At 29.9% G+C, this 24,173-nt stretch overlaps 1 protein-coding gene across 1 annotated transcript in view; it reads right to left on the bottom strand.

Annotated features, from left to right (window-relative positions):
• Positions 1 to 24,173, bottom strand: part of LOC129961100 (zinc finger protein castor homolog 1-like) — a 497,172-nt gene that overhangs the window by 363,310 nt on the left and 109,689 nt on the right. The window contains exon 3 of the mRNA XM_056074923.1: positions 17,199 to 17,270. The gene's annotated coding sequence lies outside the window, so the exon portion shown is untranslated. The remainder of the gene's footprint in view (positions 1 to 17,198; positions 17,271 to 24,173) is intronic.

Genomic DNA, 24,173 nt, shown 5'->3' with positions numbered 1-24,173 from the left:
AGTTTATTGGAAAAAGAAATTTGATACATTTCACTAAATAAACTCTGCGCCTCTGTTTTTGTATTCGCAACTCATAAATTGTCCTGAGCTGATTATTATACAGCTGAAAAAATAAATAACTTGCATGACCATTCGTTTTACTTGGAAAGTGATAGGATTTCTGGTTTTGAAGACAGTGAGACGTTTTTCTCTTCGGCTCCCAGGGAATTTTCTGTCTCTCATGCAGTTAATTCAAATATCTCTAAACAATAATTACTTATTCCAGATCTGATTGCGGAACTGTAGCCTTTGCAAACAGAATACAATTACGGACATTCAAAGATAGCGAAAAATAAAAATCGTCAAGCTCATCGTATAGATTAATATTTGGTTTTGCTTAAAAAATTGTGACTGAATGAATCACAAATTTTATTTAACAGAAATTCTATGATATAACAATACAGTCTTTATACATTTAACTTCATAGCTCAAACAATGATATGTCTCATCATATGTTATTCTCCTCTTATGAGTCTTAACATAGTTTATTGCAATATGTTAACAAATTATGAAAGACTGTTTCGAATTTTATGCATGTGGCTCAAAAAAGTTTATAAATACATTTTACAGTATCAGTTGTTTTATTATTTTTATTTATTTATATATTTATTTTGCGGACTTATACGTTACGTTTAAACATTATGCATAAATTATACGTTAGAAACAGTTTTACGTGTGAAGATGAAAACTACAGATTCCTTTTAAATTAATAGACATCAAAATTAAATGATAAATAAATGTTGATTTATACATCTAAACATATGAATAAAGGGCCAAATAATGCTCTTTATAGTTATATTACTTCCAATTATAGAATAAGAAAAAACTAATTCAATATCCTGAATAAATCTACAAATAAGTGGTTAATCTTCAACGAAAACATAAATCCTTACATATTCTTTGTAACCAGGAATTTTCGTCAATGGAACCTTGCTGAATGAGGATAAATATTTTATATATTATTATTAAAATTAAAGATAAAAGAAAAACAGCACAAATAGTCGTAATCCTTTACATTCAAAAAACAACTTAAAATTTCGCCCCCCCCCAATACCTTAATTTCATTTCATTGACTTTAACCAATGTAAACGTATAAACGGTAATTAGTATTTACGCTTATTATAAGTTTTAAATTCTTAAAGGCGAATTGACACTTCCAGTTACACCTGAAGCTTTAAGCCCTAAAGTTGAATACCGCAAAGAAAAAAGTAACTAATTTCAAGTACTCATACCAAATCCTCGGGGCACGTATAAAACTCATAATCAATTCTTAAATTGATGGTGGCTAAACATCGCGCTGAAGGTTTATAATTTTCGAATGCATTTTCGATACATCAAAAAATCGCGATACAAATAATTTCTCACTCTTTATCTTTCTTTTTTTATAATGGGCCTTTCCTTTTCGAAATCTGCAATCACACTTAAACGCAGCGTCTCTTTTTCACAAATAGCCCACATCACTCGAAGGAAAAAATAAAGAAAGAAACTACCTCCCTCCCCTACACAAAAAAGTACATTTCCCTGACTATCAATATTCTTTGGGCGAGACAGAGAGACTCACGAATTAAACAACGACTCAAAAGTGGGAGGTAAAAATCGAAAAGAGGGGGAGGGAGTGAAAAAACTGCCATTTTTCCAACTCGAATCCAAAGAAATCGAACCAAACAAATCGCGAGTCCATCTTTTGCCCCAAGTGACTCTCCTCTGCAATTTGGTCTCCCATTAAAAGCTAATCACGAGGCAAAGAGCAATGAATAATAAGGGATCCGTTACTCGCCCATCATTTGTCATAATCGGACTATTACTGCTGCTTCGCTTTTAGTTTTCTTTATTCGTCTTGGCGCCCTACCCCCCTCTACAAAGTCCCGTGATTTATTTTTATGAATATCTAGGGGGATCCACACCAAAACTAAATGCCCCCACCATGCGAGTAGGGGGAAAATGCCGGTTCTCAACAGGGCTGCCACATCGGAATGGCAACATAATGCCAAATATCTTTAAAAATAATGTGAGTAAAAGCCAACTTTTGATTGCTTATTACAACAGATCTTAAATTTTTTGCACTCAGATCTTAAATTTTTTGCACTCAGAACTCCGTATATAAAAATGTTCCACGAACACATTTTTATTCTAATTTCTCATGCATATATGAATAACGAATAAAATTCAAAAATGATACATTAATTAATAAGAAATATAAATTTAATTAAATATTTTTATAGAGCTTTTACTAAAAGTTTCTGAATCAACAATGTTTCCTCAGTCATGTTCTAACTAATATTTAAGGATCTGACAGAAGAAGCCATCCAAATTTCTCATAGCCCCAAAAATTCATGCAAATGACATCACTTAGAGCTGGGACTCACAGTTTAAAAGCCTCTAGCTTAATAATTTTTTTTGGAAAATTTTAATCAGAAATGGAATAGTTTGCATGAACCCGAATCAAGATCAAATATGCTTAGTAAAAGATTAATAAAAACGGAGAAAAAATTAAAATAAATAAAAACAAGATTAAGATTTCGCTAAAAATTGATTAACGGTAAGAAATTCAGATCTCATCTGTGCTCGATCTATAAATTAAAATTACTTGAGAAAAATTTTATTTTATTTAAGCGCCATAGAGAGAAAAAAATCAGTACATTTATGCCTGATTTTAAAATATCATATGATAATAGGGCGGAAAAAAAGTTGCACTGGGCGACATTTATCTGTGCTAAGCGAATGATGACGACTGGGCTGAAAAACAACGTATTTTGTCCCAAGCGCCACTTGCCTTGCTGTGCTACTTTAAAAATTTCTTCCAATTTTAGACGACTATAATGATTAAAACAACAAATTGTAAGAAATTAAAATCATGGGTTTTTCCATTAATATATTTATTTAGTTTCAAATATCTAATAAAAATGAAATTAAAGCATAATTGTCCTATAATATTAATAGAGCAATTATAACAAACCTCTATTTAAAAAACTATCATAACGGAAAAATAATAACCTGAACCCCCCCGAAAAAATGAACAAAAAAATTCTAATTCCAAGCTGTCTGAAGAAAATCATTAATATAAATAAATAAATAATATAAATATAATAACTGGAATGAAAATAATTATGAATATATATAAATAAGGAATTATTTGTAAATAATTATATAAAATTGTAAAAAGTAATTAAAAATATAATAAGAAAAAAAAAATAATTAAACAAAGTCTCAGCTTCCCCCCTTCCCGAAAAAAAAAAAAAAAAAAAAAAAAAATTATAATTCTAAACTCTCTGGAATAACGCCAGTTTTCTTTGGCTTCGCCTTAAAAGGGCCAATATGGTAACCCGGGTTCAGAAACTCTTCCACCAATTCCCCCTACTCTGAGATTATCCCCCGCCTTTCCCCGAAGCGTAAAATAGCGCAATATGATGTTGCGTTTTCAGCTCACCTGTAGCAAGAACTAATTGGAATGATATATGTACGGATGCAACTCTATAATTTAAGTCAGAAACATAAAAATCCCGGAATTCATAATCAATCAGATCCTGCTGCAACAGTAATAAAAAATAAAAGCACGACTTAATAATAAATCACGAGGCGGATCAAAAAAGTATCGGTAACTTAATTTCGTCGGTCATGGCGGGATTCGAATGGGAAAAAAAGGAACATTATTTATTATCTGTAATAGGAGGGTGACATCCCCATCTCACAACAAAGTGAGAACTAACTTACTGATATTATGGAGACAATGATTTTCCTTTATACAACAGCTGTTGACCACTTTATAAGCAAGATCATAAAGCTGTGATTATAATTGGATTTATAGAGCTCCAAATGCAATTATGAAACAGTGACTTTCATTCTTTTTGTGTTTGCAATACAAATTCTCATCTCAGTTTTTCTAGTTCTTTAAATTTGTCCTATACTAAGTGGGAAAATAAAAAAGGAGTCCTGTTGGAATTTCGAATAAAAAACCGTCAAAACCTCTTGTGTGTTGCTAGTATAAAATTTAAAATAACCAAATCTGAAAATTCCTTCCATATTAATTGTACGAAATGTAAAATAATTGTATCAAAATCCTTTGTGTGTTAATTATATTTATTAACTTAAGGTTAACAATGGATTTTTTCACACTCTCTTTTACGTTGAATTTGTTGCCTTTTGATTCTTTTCCAAAGCATTTTCGCAATTAAATAATACCAGTCAAAATTCTTTATGCTATTTAGATATATATAGTTATTGTTAAGAAGACGCTTTTTAATCTTTTCATAATTTAGTTTTAATAATTAATCCTTTTTAAATTACTCAGATCTTCACACCCCTCTTCCCAACAGGCGAAGAAAGACTATTTTAGAAGATAAAACTTACACTTAAAAAAATTTATTATTTTCTTGAAAAATAATATCCTCATGAATATGTTTTAAAAATTTATTTTTATTATATGCTTAATTCTTTTACACAAAACCCGAAGAATATATAAAGATTGTATAGTTTTATAGTAATAGAAGGAAATTTTTGAGTAACATTATGGGAAAAGCTGGTTAGAAACTCTATAAACTATTTCTAATTTGAAGAATAATTTGAAATTAAAACCAATCCAATCCATTTGCTGAACTATCAATTATCAGAAATCATATTAATACTGAACTAACTAGCGATCGTGAATTGATTTAAATTTCACCACAGACTCTTAATAAAGCAAATATACGGAGTTTTGAGGCAGAAATCGCATTAAAACAATCGAATAGTTTAAATTTTGTGCAAATCGACTGCAAAATATTTTTCTTCATTTATTTGATAAATTATGACTATGTTTAAACCAAGGACTGTCACATAGTATTCAAAGATAATTTCACCCATAGAAAATTTTAAACGCACGCTAGATGAAGAACCAGCATAAGCTATTTCGTATTTTGCTGATTCCTCATGAATGGTAAATTTTAAAATATTATTGTTCAAATTATTATAAGGATTTCAGTTGGATAATTATATTTTAGTTGTGAGTTTTTTCATATCCCGATATATTCCACAGTATTGTTTCGTTGTTTTTAGCAAATTATACAATGTTGGATAATATCGTTTTGTATTGTACATCGGCAAATGTATTATTATGGAGTTTTAATAATACAATAATGTATTAAATGTCTGACAGCGCAGGGCGTAGTCAACAAGCCTACCATAGTAGTGATGAATGTATAAAAATAATTAATTAAAAATTATCATAAAACTTTTTTTATATGACACACTAACGCACAAGTGGGAAAACCGCTCTTTTGGCATTTCCGGTTCTTGAATCTTTCTCGACCAAAAATATTTTCATCGAGTTCTTTCAGAAATACCCCTTTCGAAAAACTGTTGACATTTCTGAAAACTTATTTCTGCGCTTTTTTTTTTCTTTTTATTTTTATGAAATAATTCTTTCTTTTTCTAGGCTGAGGATTTGAAGCAGTGTGGTTAAGAACGGAGCGGTGACCCCTATTTTAGCTTCTTGCGGTCTAAAAGGGTCAACAACTCTTGACACACGGGAATTCACTTTCGGCGATCAGCATCTGAGCAAACAAGAAATCGAGTCAAACGGACAATGAAAGAGTTACGCTAGCTACACAATAAATATCTTAAGTCGTTTTTCCTTTGACGGTCCTTTTTTTCCCTTCTGCTTTTCCTTTTTGGATGTTTTCACATTGTTGACGTCACCGCCAAGTAAACACGAGTACAGTGAAATTAATTCACTCAGAGAAATAAAAAAGTCACGTTTTAGTAGCGGTACTTCAGTTGTGTAATAATATAATCACAATGGCTAAACGGAAGCCGGAAGGCACTTACGACTTAACAATTGATGACAAGAAATGAGGCTATAAATGTAGTGCACATATTCGCCGGAGAATTTTGCGAATTTTCCTCTTTATCTTTTGCATCATAAGCAGATTTGAAGCATAATACTAGATTATTGCTGCCTGTTTTTTCTCTTGAATGGACTTTAATTAAACATGCGCAATTAATATTATTTGAAAAATAGGATTTTTTATAACCCATGTGATCAGATCAAATAATAAATTTTGAGATTTTTTTGTAATCTTTATCCTATACATTTTAATTAAGTGCAGTGGCGGATTTCCTATTAAGTAGATTAAGTGACTATATAGGATGTCTAGGCTGAGAGGTGACCACAGCCAAGGCGATTAAAAATATTTTCCAAGTTTCCAAAGAAATCAGTTTGTAAAAAATACAAATCCAAGTATTAGGATAATGTTAGTATTCTTTTAAGCTTAATTGATCAGGTTGATACATGTTTCATAACATTCAATATTTCATTTCGAATATATATGAAATCTGCTTCAATAAAACTGTGTACAAATGAGGATGTCGAGTAGTATAGTGTCAAAATAGATCAATAAAAATAAATGCATATTCTCAAAGTTAGAAAAATAAAAATATTAATTAAAAATTAATCATTAACATGTTAAAAATATGTTGAAATGTGAAATTAAATCGGCCATCTTATTAAAAGAAGGGTACGCAGCTTAGAGCCGCGAAATTTCTAAAACTACTAGAGACTAAGCAAAAACAGAATTTGTAATATATGGCATGAGTTATATACCTTCTATTTCTAGGTATATGAGTTAAAGTGAATTAAGCTACTGAAATTTAAGCTGGAGTACTCTAGATATGAAAGAAAGGGTTGGAGATTGGTACAAAGATAAAAGCGGGAAAAATAATAATCCGGATTACCCCTGCTAATCCAGCGTGTTTCATAGCATTTACTTACATGTAGTGGAAGCTAATCATACTTAAAATTTTAAGTAATGAGCCTCCCTAAAAAAGGGCAGTCACATTCTAAATATGATTCCCATGAGGAAGCCCTTCAGATATGGAGATTGGAAACAGGGTATGTTAGTTGGCTCTTGCTTCCATAGTGGGTACAATGCGTTGTGGTATCAAGTTCCACTACACCATTATGGGGTCGTACATTAGTGCAGACATATCGGCAGAGTTCTGGCAACTCAATTATGGAGATATCCCAACCGCTGAAGCCGACCGAGGTAGTTCCTTCGTGTTATCCTACACTTGCAAACTTTTTGTTTTTTATGTCATATACATTCGTCTACGTTGTTGCTTGCTTTTTTAGTAATTTTAATTAACGTCGTAGTCTTTGTACTTGCGTGCTGCAAGCCTCACAGAGGCACTAAAATATCGATTTATCCGATCCATCATGATAATGATATCTGCTTTTGCGTTATAAGTTTTGAACACGATATCTAACTTATAGTTGTGCATTTCTGATGTTTCAGATCGGCCAATTAAGTAAATATTAAATCTTTACTTCATTTGTATTATTATGAGTATTAAATTATAATAAATATAAATTGCCTTCTTCACAAATGAAACGTTTCTCTTCAAAATAATATGCCAACACAAGGTATCTTTAGAAGATGGGCGTAACTTTAAGAATTGACGAAACGCACCATAATCAAAAGCTTTTCACCATATGGAACAGTCAACTTTTCTGAAATAGTTGTTCAACAAGTATGTATTTTACAGCGGAACATCTAATTCGGAAAAGCTACTTCATTTTTAAAATCCAAATTGCCACTTTGGTAGACTGCTATAATTTGGTCAGTCTACCAAAGAACCCATGCTTAGTTTAACGGCATGCATCGAAGCTACACAAGAGATAATTTGAGATGACGTTCAGATGACAAGGATAAAAGCTGAGCTGGTACGTCAATATACAAACTTCAATTTCTCAGTTTAAAGACTAATCCATCTGATGCATTTCATCTGTTCTATACACGCGATGGCAGCCAGGAATTTAACGCCAAACCACCACGGTTTCTTAATTAAAGCATATAACTAATATTCTTCAATTATGTATTTCATTGTTGAATTCGAAAGATTATAACTGCTAACTCTAACAGATATTTCGTCATGATCGTTTTTCTTTATCTTTTCCTAAATAGGAATATTTTAGATGTGAAAAGAAGGAGTTAAATAGAAATTGCACATCGTACTTAATTCATATGAAGTAGATGCACTATGGTGCTTTCGCTTTCTATGGATATATATCGAACAGCTTAACGACGGGCACATTTTTTGAAATTATGCATTTTACTATTTCTCACTTCAAATTCTTACACGATTAAAGAGGAGATTCGGGAAATCAAATTTCTTCTTAAAAATTCATTGCCATCCGGCAGTTTAGTTTAATCATAATTCCATGTGATTTGGAACAATTCATTATAGACTAGAACATTAATGTAACGGAAAATATTAATAAATTTATCTTCCAATTGAATAAATGTAATTTTCTTATGAATTTATAGAACAAAATGAACAAAATACTAGCAGTCGAAACAAAAACAAATGCTAATAGGACAGACAAAGTAAGCAATTCCTATTCAAGTATTGAAAAAAACCACAAGTCGCATTTCATGAAGATGCAGTATAACAGAAAGAAAATATTTTTTTAAAACTTAATTCCAGAACGACGGCTAGCAGGAAACTTTTGAACAAAATCCAATATAATAATAATAATAAATGAAGAAAAAAGTGAAATTCGGAAATAAATTATCAAAGAATTTTCAAGCACCATTAGTAAGAAATTAAGATATGATGCAATAATATATTTCCTGTTTTTCCTTCTAGCTGATTCATTCACATTGATTTTGATTTGTGACCATATTTTATACACAATAAATGTCGGAAAAAACATTTCAGAAACTAAATACTGAAATTTAACTTCCGAATAATAAATGTTTAAACGGGCTATTTATTAATAATCTTAAAATAGGCAATCCGGGAACAGTACAATCAAATGCAGGACACTTTTCCATCTCAGGACTAAGGATTAAAAGCTGGAATTGTCCCGGCTAATCAGAGATGTTTGGTAGCTATTAAAATTAAGAACATATCTTAATCATCGTGATTAATTAGTAAGAAGTAAAGGGTCACGAATTATATATTTTGCTATTACATTAACTAATTTTCTTTCTTACTAATTCATTCGTATAGGATATGACTGGTGATCATGTTCTGTTTATAGTAAAAGATGAGAAGGAGAATTATTCAGAAGCTAAATATTTACATTTAGCTTCTGAATAATTAATTTTTTATACGTGTTTTACTAATATTTGAAAAAAAAAAGATAAGCATTATCCTTTAAGAGCATTAAATTCAAATTCATGATACTTTCTCAATATGGCTCAGAGAAATGCCGATCGATCTAAAATGTTGACGAGTCTAAAAATTAATCATAAGCAATACATTCTTTCAAAAACTTATTTATTCATCATCACATCGGGAAAACTCACACTTGTATAATAACCTCTATGCAAAAAATTACATCGATATTAACGTATATTCCGTTCCTTGAATGTTATACAACAATGTTAATTGTTTTTGTATATTCCGCTGTACATTATCAGAATGTATAAAATTATGAGATAAAGAAGTAAATTGAAAATTAATAAAATTATACGCTGAAACACATTTTCTCAACGTTTCTTTTCATTTAAAAAGCTTCTGAAATGTTTTTTTTAAGGTAAGTTTTAATACATATTTCTATCCTTCCTTTGGGAAGTAATGACAGATTAAGGTCAAGTATACATAGGAATGAAGTTCTAAAAAGTAAACTTATTTTTTTGAAAAGTGATATTTACCGTCGAAACATTTGACCTGAAATTCAAATAAAATTATTGTTCTGTCGCCTCAATACTTCTTTTCACCTACTTTCTGCCTATTATACTAGTGAGTTAGAAATTATCACACGAAAATAATTCATAATCAAGCTCGGAGCATGAAGACATTTCGTGCAGTGATTGTTTGTTGATGTGCTAGACGTAAATATAACATCAGGTGGTATTTGAATTAGGTCCAATACTTCTTTATTTTGAGAATTATGGCTTAGTCTGTTTTCTTTATTCCGAAATATAAATATGAGTTTCTAATGCACTGCAATCGATTTTTTATTGGGTTTTGTGAAACATCTTTTCGGGTGAAAAACAAAAGACGAAAAATTGTTATTTCAAGAAATATGTCTTTTTCAAGTTCTCGTGTTGCATTTTATATTTTAATGAAAACGTAAAATTTTGTATTCCATTGCTCACCCATATTACTTAGCACACCAATGCATGCACACATGACACACGTTACATGCACACCGTGTAAATTTAGCTTCGAAATTTATAGCACATTTTGTAAGAGGATAAAAAAAATATTTGACTTCAAAACTTAGGATATAACAAAATGATGTTAGATTTTAAATATCATGTTCAATTATGTTAGAATGTAATGCCATATGAATATCATGTGTCATGTTAATAATATTGTGCCTTTTCTATCATTTCATAATTTCAAATCAGCTCATCAGCCAGCGAACTGCCTAACCTTAACTGGATTATCTTTAATTTTATCGGATTCTTGGAAAAAAACTCGTCAATTTATTCATCTTAAATGTCAGATTCTTGAATTACATATCATTATGAAAAATAAAGCATGTTTAATCTTTGAATGCTAAAAAATGCATTTGCCATATTTTTTATTTAGCTATTTTTTAAAGCAATGAAATCTTGGTTAAGGAATTAACAGATATTCACGTGAAAAGTTTCAAATACGTAGATGTTAAATAACATGCGCTGTTACTTTTGGTATGTAAATGGGTCATCTGAACATACTTCAATAAAATTTATTTATAAATAAAGAAACTGCTTTCAGTCCAACAAATTTTCCATCGTATAATTTTCTGTTAGTTTAAAATCATTGTTTTTTTTTTTTGTGTGTGTGTGTGTGTGTGTGTGTGTGTTTTCTTTTTGTAGCTCCTTCCCAAGGACTGCATCATGGTTTCTCAGAACACTGCCAAATTGACACCATTATAAGTACCTAAAGTGTGAAGTTCTCACTATATTATTTGACTGGAAGGTACGTTCCATCATTAGTAATGGGTATTTAATCAGCCACAATATGATTGGTATACCGTCAACGGAAATATGAAGTAACTTATTTCGATCATAACTTCTCATCCTTGTATCCGGAGCATCCCCTAGGCGAATGAGTAAAACTGGTTAAGACTACAGTTAGAGAATAGAACTCATAACATCCTTCCTTCCCTTCCTCTTTCTCAGTTATAATATGTTTTAACCTATCAGGAAATCTGATGGGTAAAATGAAGCATATATATAAGTAGACAGTCAAAATAATCATTTTAATTTTTTCGTTAAGATAGTAGAAATTCTATAAGTAACACTGGGAAGATTTATTGATTTTATTTTCCTGAAATATGAAAAGGGGAGTAAGCAGTTTTCTACTTCTGAGCAAAAAATTTTAATCTTAATAGGACAATTTGAAAATTCATCTATCTATAATGAAGATCCGAATTTTCCTTAGCATTAATAATACTAAAATCAATTAATTAATTAATGATTATGTAATTAGCAACTAATAATGAATCATATAAAATAAAGCTAAATAATAGCAATGGAACAAAAGAGAAGTATTAAGCGGACACTGGAGGTATTGAATATTGCCCACTTATACTTTCAACAGTTACATTTAAAAAATAGATGTTCACTTACAGTCGTTTATAACGACTCGGATTATGTCGTCAATCGGACTATAATGTATATCGCGAATGTTTCATTAAATCCCAAAGCAGTAATTACAGATCAAATATTTTCTAGATCAATCCGATCTAAAGAAAAATAAATAACCGCCGAGAAATATTTGATTCTTTAAAGAGACGGACGGTACGCGGATAATAACGCTAACACTTAACATGAACTTTCTAACCTGTAATACAGAAAGTGAACCCAAAACTCGAGTTTTTGATCTTTGTCTTTATGATCTTTATCATGTTTCTACGATTCTTATTACTGATCACGATTTCTAGGATCACGAAAAAGCTTCTTTATATATTATATATTTAACTTGATAAGTTTCACATGATATTACACTTAAACTCGAGGTTTAAATGAAATCCCTTCATCTACTGCAAATGAACGTGATTTGAGACTTAAACTGGTCACGTTCAGGGGCCGGGTTATCAGCGATTTCTTTCTACAATTTATTACTTTATACAGACTCATAAGTATATATAGAATTATAGTAATAAGACAACAATACACATTTATTTGAACTGTATCTATTTTTCACTTTTGTTGGCGAAATGAAACGATCAGTAAACTGTTCTAATAAGTCGCAAACTCAGATTCCCACATTCGTTATCTGAAGGTGTTCTACTCAGAGAATGAAAGAGAAAACTAACTGTATAGATGAATTTTAGGTTGGCTAATTATAATTGGATATAATGACTAAAAGCCCCAGACCTGACGACATTGTTGCAAAACTGATCTTAGGATAGCATTCATTGGACTATGAAGGCTCTCACTAATTATTGTTTTTCTACATAGTAAATAGATTAAAAAATGAGAGATTAATCAGAAAGGGTTATTAATTTTTTTAATTAAGAAAGAGAGGCTAGTAAAAGAATATCTTAATGTAAAAAAAAAATTTTCGAAATGAGTCAGCTGGTAAAAAATTTTTACATGAAAGTTGCTTAACACGTTGATGGACAGTACGCCTTCAGGCGTCAAGCTCATGGAAATGATATGACAGAACGCATTAGGCCATTTACGTCGTAAGGCGTTCTGTCGTATCACATAATTTTATAACTATGCGTTGTGACGCTACGCCTATAAGCAATGTATGAAATTTAGTGGTGTCTCAGCAGGCACTGCCACCAAGGTTGCATTGTCTATGAACGTGTTAATGTAGTTTATTTATTTAGATTCTGTTTTGAAACTAAGTTCAATTCTTTTTGATTAACATCTCATTTTGAAGTTAAAGCCAGTTCAGTTATAATAAAGCCCATTTTTGAAATAATGCGATTTCGTAACGCGGATCGGACTTAATAATTTTGAACTTTGGCGAGGTGACCAGGATGAAGCTTAAACCAATAGAAAATTTAAGTATCAGGACTACCAACAAGACGTATCTTTGATGGAAATGGGTCTCGAACCGAGGCATTCAGATCCCGTAGCTGAAAACCGACTATAGATTCCATTTATAATCCATAAGAGTGCTGCATTGGAGCGAATATCCTTATTTCAGACAATGAGCAGATGATCGTACTACTATGAGAGGAATGCCGTTGGGACAGATTATTTTTGCAAACAATAAATAGATAAAAAAATGTTAAGATATCCATTTAAAACAGCTATTTTAAATTGATATATTTAGCCATTGCCATGTGCTGGCGATTATGGGGAAAAAACGTTAAGCCACAAATATTTAAATGTATTTTACGGTTTCATTCTAAATATCAATGATATTTTTATTTTACGTATTCATGTCTCATTTTAAATTAACATTACTTAATTAATAATACTTGAAGAATACTTGAAATATCACAAATAAAAAAAATCCTATAATAATTTATTATATTGAGTTTTTAAATTATAGTAGGTATTTTGAAAATTTTTATAAGAATAAAAATAAAATATAAAAAAATGCTTGAAAAATAAGCACTGTTTCGTGGTTGACATTTTATCATTTTATAATTCTAGTTTATAGGAAAAATAATCATACATTTTAGCTGCAATAAATAAATAAATAAAATAATGAACTTTGAAGAGATTATCTGCTTACCTTCTACAATAATATTCAGTTTTCTAGATCAGTTTAGTTTAGTTTAGTTATATTAACGTCCAATTTTAAAGTAACAGTAGGGCTATTTTGGGACGAACCTCGCAATTTTGAACAGCAGGCAGATGACGAGGGCGGCACCTGAACTGACACCCCCTCTCTAAGCTTCCACACAACATCAGCTGGAGGACGTTTGGCCCCGACGGATTTAACGTACACCAGACCCGTATAGACGACGGTTCTTCTGTGGAATTGGGTCTCGAACCTGAAACCCTCCGGTTCTGAAGCCCAGACTTTACCGACAGGACACCACGGTCTTTTCCACTTAGATCAGAGAATTCCAGTACAGTTTCATTTACGACTATACTGATGTTATTATCTTTTTTCCACCTCTACACTAGGACGATGGACATAGAAGGACTGAACATACACTAGATCCGAATACGCATTGGGATTCTGGTAGAATCAAGATCTGAAACAGATGGCTTTATAGCTATGACTTTACCACCAGGCCATATTACGCAAAAGTGAGAAGCACAATGGAAGTTGTAAGAAAGAAAAAGATGAGGTGTATGTGTTTTCTGACTTCTTTTAATGCTGTTGCTATTTACTTGAGTTCTTTTAATGCTGTTGCTATGAACTTGACTTCTTTTAATACTGTTGCTATGAGAATGCAGATAAAATGTCAAAAAGAAGTGGGTGAATAAATATATATTTGATATTTTTTAACAATACTAATGAGATTTTGGTTTCCCCAACGAGCCGTTATGGTCCTTACATCCGACCGGGTAGGACAGCTCGGAATGACGTTAAATAAATAAGTAAAAAAGTTGACAGAATTTATATATATAATTTAATCGTTATTAAAAAATTCCTGCAAGCATTAACATTAATCTCCTTTCGACACACATAGCTTTTTATGTATCACACGAACATTTTTTTAATACATATATATTAGTTTTTATGCCAAAATAAAACGGGCTGTAAAATATTCTAATAAGCTGTAAAATAAAATTCCTATATTCGTTTCCCAAAGTAATTTTAATAATTTATCATGAACTGTTCTCCTCATGATTTAAAAACTAGTCATTAAAATATTATTTCTGTAATATTGCGAAATAGAATTTATATTGCTTCAACTGAGGAGACGACATTCTTTTTTTGTGTGGAATTAATTGAAAATCTATGATTATCTAGTTTAAATTTTAATACTCAAATAAAATTTTAACTCTGAAGGCCATTCATAGAAATTTTTTAAAAAAGCAATAAAACATATGATGCACGTTGAGAGCATTGCATTGATTTTAAAATGTAAGATAAGAAATATATTTTTTTTCTTTTTTATATATACTATCTTTTTTTTTTTTTTGATTAGATAAACTGAACAGAATCCTGGAGACATTTTTTTTTTATCTAAACAGAACAAAATCGCAACTTTTTAAACTATGGCAATCAATAAAAATCAGGCATAACATGTAAATATTTATAAAAACGCGTGCTTATTAGATAAACTTTAAAACTTTACTTGATACGAGATTAAAATAAAATATTTAATTTGCACTCTCTTTTAATAACCTGTGCATTACAGCAAGCAATATTTACAATCTATTACAAAATTTCACATTACCCAGAGAGGAGGAAAAAAAAGTTTGTTTTCTTAAAAACTTGACATAAATTAAAAAGAAAATCATATCGTAGAATAGATTAATTCCTTTACTACGATAACAAATTTATTTATCGAAGAAGTGGTAGATTAAAAACGTTTAACTAAAAAAATTATAGCCTTAAAAATTTCTTTAAGAACTTAGAAAATTGTAATTTGTTTGGAAAAAGTCAATATCATTAGTTATTTCTGTTCAAATTAGTATATAATATGAGTCATCCGATTGACTTTATTCAAGCCAGTTAAAAAACATGCAGTCTAATGCAAAATTAATTTAAACAACACTAAAGATTAGTTTAATTATATTTACTAGCCATTTTTGAAAAAACACGATGCTATTTTGCGATGCAGCTATTAGTTTTAAATCCCGGTGAAATGTCGAAATTGACATCTGAGCTGGCATCTCCTCTGCCGTGCCACACAGTGGGAGGCATTTGGTCCCGATCGACTTAAAGTGCACGAAATCCGCTTACAAGAGGAGTCTTTGGAGGAATCAAGTTTCGAGCCTAGAACCCTCCGGCACCGAAGCCGAGACATCATAGCCCAACAAAACTATTATATTTTTATATATTAAATTTTATACCTTGCACACAATAATAAAGTAATTTTTAGCAATGGTTTCTTTTATAAAAATAATGGCTTCTCAAAGTCATATGATCTCTCGGTCTCTCTTTATTTTCATTAAAAAAGCCGTTTTCTCAGGGTTTGATATATATTATTCCTCGATTTTAATTTTCACTTTTAAAATTCAACATTATAGGAGACTTCCGTTTATGTAATAAAATAATATAAATTTTATAAAATAAAATTAAAAATTAAAAAAAAAATATTAAAAAAATCAGAAAAAAATATGTGTTTCTAAATGATAAATTTCAGATATTAAATACATTGTGAAAAATCATGTATCTGTGTCTTTTAATTTAAAACAATTAAAGGAATTAGCTAATTTGATTGCAGAGTCCACGATAGAAGCTTTTGTCAACTAATCTTGATTGGACGTTATCTTATAATGCATTGTGATGACACAACGTTTTTCTTCCAGTAAGCTGAGTAATTTGCTCTAAAACCAACCCTATAAATATGGTTAGGATGGTTTCAGCAGACATATGGTTATCATTTAATGAAGATGACAGTCGTTTCATTTTTAAAGAGTTAAATTTGGACTGGCAGTTTGACATTTGTCATGTGAGCATGAACTGACTCCATAAAAACTTGCCAGCAATCTTATAAGTTGTTTTCACATGCCACTAGTTCAATCTGCATTGTGTATTTCTTTTACTGGATATACGTGCACTCAAGATCGTTTTTTTTTTTTTTTTTAATTCTTCCTGGCGAAAATGGGATAGCGAAATTTTTTAATAAAAAAGTGTCAGGTATTTGGAAAAAAAGGCTGGAAGCTGATAATTATTTTATGAGGTAAAAATAACATTTTGACACTCGTAGTTTAATATTTCAAAATTTAAAAAAAGATGAAAAAGCTTTATGAATGTTTCAAGATGATTTTGCTTTATTCGTAGCGTTATCGAAGAATAAACATCCTGATATCTCTTCCTGCATTCGGAGAAGTGCCAAGTTGTACGTTTTTCACGTGATGGCTCATTTTTTTTCTTTAAAGTGTAAGGGCGACAAAAGCAAGGAAATGACCTTGATGTTTCCTTTTTATAAAAATCTTTTCCATCGAAATCTCTTTTACGTTAGATATTTTCATTTTTTCATTTGATTTAATATCCGTTTTGAATAACGAAGGGAGATAAAATTTGAAAAAATCATATAAATCACATTTTTTTTTTTCAAATTTTGAATAAGATACAAATTTTCAATGAAAAATTCTTGGAACCAATTACTGTTTATTGTGTTATAAATAATTACAGACTGTGCTTACCTCAAGATTCTCAGCAATCAGGTTGTAGGATCGAAACCCGTTCAAATATGATATAAACAGCTAGGTTCACACCTATAAAGTAAACAAAATAGAAAAATAAATATGAAAATTGTAACAGAAATATTTAACATTATACATCAAAAGATTAAGTTCCTTGATTATTTATTAGTTATTGTACGCAATCTGTATATGCTAACTGAAGAATATTATCGTTGCTCGCAGCAATTTTTTTAAATATGAATTTATTAAGAAAAGGTATTTTAATTTTAGGAAATAAGAAAAATATTTACATATAGAATATATTTATCTCAAAACTATTATTTCAAAATAAATGTATAAACTAATATTTAAATTACATGATTTCAGAAGGGTGAATTGCAGAAAAGATGGCAGAAATTTTTTTTATTACTTAAAATATTTCATGAAATTCTATAATATAAAACAAGCAAAATTATTTTAAATTTATAGTGAATTCATTTAAATATTTGGCATCAAAAATTTTTCTGATAAAAACCTTATTTTTTAAGAACTTTTTTATCTTTTTATAATATTTTCTATAAAATTCATTAGAGATTTAAGAAAAAATACCTTTTTCCTCTAAAAAAGATATTTTGGGTATGGATAACATAAAGATGAAGTGAAAAAGTATTAGCTTCTAAAACACACACGTCTAACTTATATGAAATGCAGTAAAGATTAATATTCAATGAAAATAGTTTATTCAATATCAGATAAATCCTATGTACATCGTTGGAATGCATATAGATTGAGGATGGATATTTAACAGATAAACATTTGTTATAAAGTGCTTCCAAAAAAGTTATGCAATGAAATCTTCAGACGAGTCACTAATCAGTTAGATATTCTTATCTGAGTACTGACAATTTTTTTTCTTTTTGAATAAACAATATCGAAAAGTTCATTCAACTCAGAAGTACAGTTTTGGTCAATTTCAAAGAGAACTGAGTAAACTTTCAACCGCTTCCTAATAAAATTGAATATTCAAATATATAAAAGCTTTTACATGGTCGCAAAATTATTCAAAATTCAATTAGCCTCTCAACTCGAACAAGTTGATTTTAAAACTTAGAAATATTTTAGTTTTTAAAATTTGATATTTGAAAGATATATTTCATTTTTATAAATTACAACATATAATCAAATTACTTAAAATCTAATTTATTTACTGTTACATTCTGAATATTTTTGTACTAAAGCACCCAGACGTTCGGATAAGTCAGAACATAACCACATTTCAACATTTTGACTAAATTTGAATTAAATATCCGACTGTCCGAGTTGTTTATTGCAACTAAATGGCTCTATAATAGCTAAATAAAAAAAATTATTAGATTTAATTTTCGAAAGTTAATTGAAATAATGTATTTTTTATGAAAATAAAAATTAAAAAATGTGATATTTTTTTCCAGTTCTACCAAACGCTGTGTGAGAATAAGCATCCCAGAAAAGCGAGAAAAGTCTGGGTTTTCAATGCTTTGCCTCCTCTAGAAAATTAATTGTATACTGAAAAGTTTCCTATATTTAATTCAATGTATTGCCCTATATTATATCTATTAATATAGAATTTATATAAAAAAGGTTGACAATATTTAACTTTTAGAAAGTAATTTTCTAAAGCATTATGGTTTTCCAATTGAATAGTTTCCCTAATATGATGAATTTATATGAATGAGCTTGAAAGAAAAATTTTAAAAAAGCAACAATGAAGTATTTCCTTAAATTGTTAGTGTATATTTTTAAATCTTTATAATTCAGTATTTGATTCTTTCTGTTTTTTTTTAATTATTTATTTTGAAAGAACCTTTTTCACGAATCCTCCTCCCCATTGCAATCCAAAGCCAATTTCCCCAGAAAATGAGATCATTTTAATTATCTAAATACATATTCCGCTGATCTGAATTGAAATTTTATGAATCAGCCTGAAAGAAAAATTTAAAAAAGCAATAACAGAGTATTCCCTTGAATTGTTACTGTATATTTTTAAATCTTTATAATTCACCATTTGATTCTTTCTGGCTTTTTTCACTTTGAAAGAACTTTTTTTCACGAATCCTCTTCCCCACTGCAACCCGAAGCCAACGTCCCCAGAAAATGAGATCATTTTTATTATCTGAACACATATTCGGCTGATCTGAAATGAAATTTTATCTAAGCAGTTTACAGAATAATGATGTGATTCAAAGGCAACAAACCAATTAAAGAGCTCTGATTGAACCTAATGAACTAAATAAATCCAAACACGTGCTTAAATTGTGTCAAAACCTCTTAGAATACGTACTTATAGCAGCATGCTTTCATTAAACAGAGAGACATTTGCTGCAACGCGTCTGTCTGCAAAGAAACAAGTTAAAGACTCTTCAAATGCATCACTAATCAATACGACATTCATCTTATTGCGAATCAATCATTTTTCATTTTGAATGAATAAGCGATTTCCAAAAGTTAATTTTGAGCGTGAAATACATATGCCCTTCACCAAGCATCAAATAATGCTAAGACCAATTTATGATATGAGAAAAAGGGGTAATCGGTACATTTCACTCAATTTTTAAAATACGATTCATTCTTTCATAGAGAAATCGAATTAAAGAAAGAGCCGAGAAAAGAATCCGAAAATAAAATAAAAATAATAATTTTTTTTCGAAAGATCGGGAAAATAAATTTAATCTTCTGCCATTATCTGGCTTAAAGAAAATTTTATTTAGTCATTTTCGTAGTTAAGTGGATTTAATAAGAGCGGCCTTGAGCGTTTTATCGCCTTCTTCATTTCCTTAGAATACCCCGGTTCCGAAAGGACCTTCATTATTACCACTGAATCATACTATTTCCTTTCTCTGAAAAGGCATCTCAGCTATCGAAAGAATCAATAAATTATTTTTTTAAAGAAGGAAACAAAAGACATTGGAGAAAGGGGGAAAAAAGAATCGCTGATAAAGAAATTAATAGGAATAAAAGGTCTGAAGATATTTTTGGAGGAGAAGTCAGCAAGGCGTGAGATACAATGCCACTCGGCAAACAGGCTCGTAAATTTTCCCAAAATGAAAGCGAGCCGTTTTTGAGTTATTTAAAGATATTGCTGCAATGTAACAAAAAGGGGAACACGTATTCCTGGCAACACAATAGCTTTTGGACGTTGATGAAGCAAATTAATTTTCATTACGAGAACTTCACGGAAACGACCGTAAATATGATAGGTGTGTGGATTTTAAACTCAGAAATAACCAGATAGTTTATGGGGTGAAGTTTCAATGAAATACTGTGAATCTGTTAGGATATGAGTTATATACATATCAAGATGGTATTTTTAAATGTTAGAGATCATTAGGGCGATGTTCTTTCAGTTAACTGTAGGGAAGAATACAAGAAGTTTTGAATAAAAATTTTCAACGTAGTCAGCATGTTTATGAGGGGAAATTTTAATATAATACTGAAAACCTTTATGATTTGAAATAGTTACGCCGAAAGAGGTATTTTCAAACGACAGAGCGTATATATGCAATGTTCTTTCAGTAAAATATAACCCAGACTGGATGAAAATCATACCACAATCCACAAAAACAGATTTTTAAAAACTTTAACAATATTTTTTTAATGAAATTATAAGACACAGCAAAGAAATCTTGGTTATAAATGCTTTTCAATCGTCTACGCAATAGCTTTCACTATTGAGAGCGTTTTTTTAAATAAATTTATTTCATTAGAAGATTTAGAAATATTAATCTCAGATTTAAAAGAGTGAAAAGTAAATTTTATAACGTAAGGAGTACTTTTTTAAAAGATTCAAATAAAAAATTATTTTACCTGGCTCAAAAAATTTTGAAGAGAGTAATTATGTGAACAAATTAAAATATTGTATTATTATAAGATGTAGATTCATGTAAATCATTCCATACATCTTTGATATCCATGTTAAGCAGGAAAAATTACACTTTATACTAGATAATTCTTTAGAAAAATTCAAATAGTTCTTGGTAAATAATTTAAAAGTTAGAAATGTGTATTTCATGATGCTTTTCATGTGTATTTAAATGCTATTTATTTTATTTATTTATTTATTTGAATTCTTACTCTTCAGCAATCAAAATTATTCTCAGTTGGTGATATCCCATGCATTAAGATATGAAAGAACCTTATTTCTGAAATACTAATAAATATTAAATACATATTTCGACCCACTTTTTACTTTCTCGTGTAAGAAGTATAGAGGAATTATTGTAATCGTCAAAAAATTCGAACTCGAAATTTTCAAGAATCTCTAAGTTTCAGATCTCCCTACCTTCAATAAAAGCATTCACAGCTTTGCCCAAGGTGCACAACTGTATTCGGAAATGAGGTATAAGACCTTTATTGGAAACTATGCGAGAAAAGTTTTGGGAGACCAATCCAGCTGGTTGTATTAGATATTACTAACATACAAAGAGTAAAGTTTTGTACAAATTTCATCACTTGTATTAATGGGTGAATACAGGAATAGAAGAAACATTATAAATGAGAATTATTAGTTTCTTAAAAATAATTCATAGTTTTCATTTCATTAGTTAATCATTCATTTTCATTAGTTTAATAAAAATAATAACCATTGTATCATTGTTTGTATCAATAGTAAATTAAATGAAATTAATTCAGTAATTTTAAATGCAATACTGTGTTTCTTTTGCATTTCTAACAGACAATCCTAGCCTGTTTTGATGAAGTTTAAACAACAACAACAACAAAAAAAAAATATTTATTAATTGTGATAATTTGAAAGGCAATTAATTAAATTGTATCCAATGGACTAGAGATTAATTCCGTATCTAAAACAACTTCAATAGAATATTAAATTAGCTTAATTTATAAGTGTTTATAAAAAAAAAGTCCCCTTGATGAGTGGAAGAAATCAATCGGGTCGAGTAGCGAAATAATAATTATAATAACTTAGCTTCACGAATAATACAAGGATACAAACATTCTATAATGTATTCCTTAAAATATATTTCATTAAATATATTTGCTTTACATAACCAAATTTAAATTGATGCTACAAATATATTCAACGTTTTTCTCCTTAATTCTCCAACATAAAAAAATGATGTAGTACAGTGGATACCAATTAATATATCCCTCGCAGGTATTCAATTTAAAATGACAGTTGTGGGGAAAACAAAAGTCACAAATCATTAAAGATCGTAGAAAGATAAGTGAATGCAACAGGACGATGCATCTCTTTTTTTTCTCTCTCTGTTGTACCTGTAAAAAGAAGAGAATAAAATCGGAATCACTCCTCCGTTAACAACTTTATTATAGTGGTTGATGGCAACACGTGAAAGAAACATTTTGTGCATGGTTGCCTTAAATGCTGTAGTAGGACGGTTGGCTAACCAGGCGGAGAAGTTGATAGCATGGAAAAAGAATTCGTTTAGGAATACAAAACTGTCCACACACTCCTCTGTAATCGCTCGTATTTACTTCATGCTTCAGTCCCCTGAATAAGCAGACACTTAGTACACAGGATTTCTGAGCACACGTTTTGAGGTTTCAATTCTTGTGACAATTTCTACGAGTTTATTGCAACTTCTTCCATATCAGGATATATATCATTCCATACGTTTTGACATTTCAATTTTTGTGACAATTTCTACGAGTTTATTGCAATTTTTTCCATATCAGGATATATATCATTTCACACGTTTTGAGGTTTCAATTCTTGTGACAATTTCTACGAGTTTATTGTAACTTCTTCCATATCAGGATCGTACGTTCTATTCTATTAGAAGTGTATTTCATTCATAAATTATTTTGATTGTATTCCGTAAACAATAAATAACCACCAATGAAGAACCACTTACCAATAAATTCATTGGCCTTCTTCCAAATAAGTGGATGATTTTATTACTTCAACGAAAAGACAAAAAGGACTATCTAAAGGTTTTAATAGTGGAACAGTCAACAAATATATTTTCCTAACACATAACAAGGGGCAAAAATTAGGAAGTGTGCTGTCTTTGTATTTCTTAAAGCTTCAAAACTGGACAGTTTGTGTAATTACGATTAATATGGATGATTTTTGCGAAATGCATGGTTCAAATTAATCCTTGAATGCCGACTAACTGAAGCGTTTCATTAGCATCTAGTAACTTAATAGTTATTTGTATTCTTACCTTAAATTAAAGCGGATCAATAAAAATTTTTAAGCCATAATAATTTTAAGCCATAATAAAATCTGCCATGGCTTGCATTTCTTCATATTTATACAAAAAAAATGACAAGATATATCGAAGTGAATTAGCTAGAATCTAATTGCCCTACTGCGAAATTTGCGAGCTCTTCTGACGCAAAAAAAACACAAAAAAATATTTTCATAATAGGAAAACAAGTTACTTGTTTATCTGTGAATGTAAAACAATGGAATTACTATAAATAAAGCATTAGTTTATTTTTGCTTAATTCTAAGGATTCTTTACAGTACAAGACTAAATCTTAGCAATAATGACTATGCGTTTGAAAGAACTAACAAAGTTTTGCTATTCTTAAATCAGCATATCAAGCATTAGAGCGCAACGCGTTGTATCTTGTTTTAGAGGATTGTTTTTTTCTTCTCATAATTCTACAGCGTTTTAAGAAGTGCCTTTTTGACAAAAAAAAAAGTTTAAAAAAAAGGGATATTTTTCATGCATTTTCCAACCCGTATGAAATTTCACATTTTTAAAAATCTATGTTTATGAAAATAATGCTCCTAAATTAATGTATCAATGATATTAATAATCTTTTATTTCTCAGCTGCTAAAATTATATAATATTTTTTTTCTCCTTTTTGGATTAACTGCTTCTTCTCCTATCGGTATTTTTTCGGAGCGACTAATAACTGATACACGCTTCTATTCTCCAAAACGATAGATAAAATAGCAAAATAATAACAGCAAAAAAAGACCGATAATAATAATAAAAAATGGTCATTGTTTGGGCAAACATAAA

The sequence above is a fragment of the Argiope bruennichi genome, chromosome X2 (genome assembly GCF_947563725.1).
Source record: "Argiope bruennichi chromosome X2, qqArgBrue1.1, whole genome shotgun sequence".
NCBI lineage: Eukaryota > Metazoa > Arthropoda > Arachnida > Araneae > Araneidae > Argiope > Argiope bruennichi.
The sequence above is the reverse complement of the archived record's forward strand: the minus strand, read 5'-3'. Positions and strand labels throughout refer to the sequence as shown.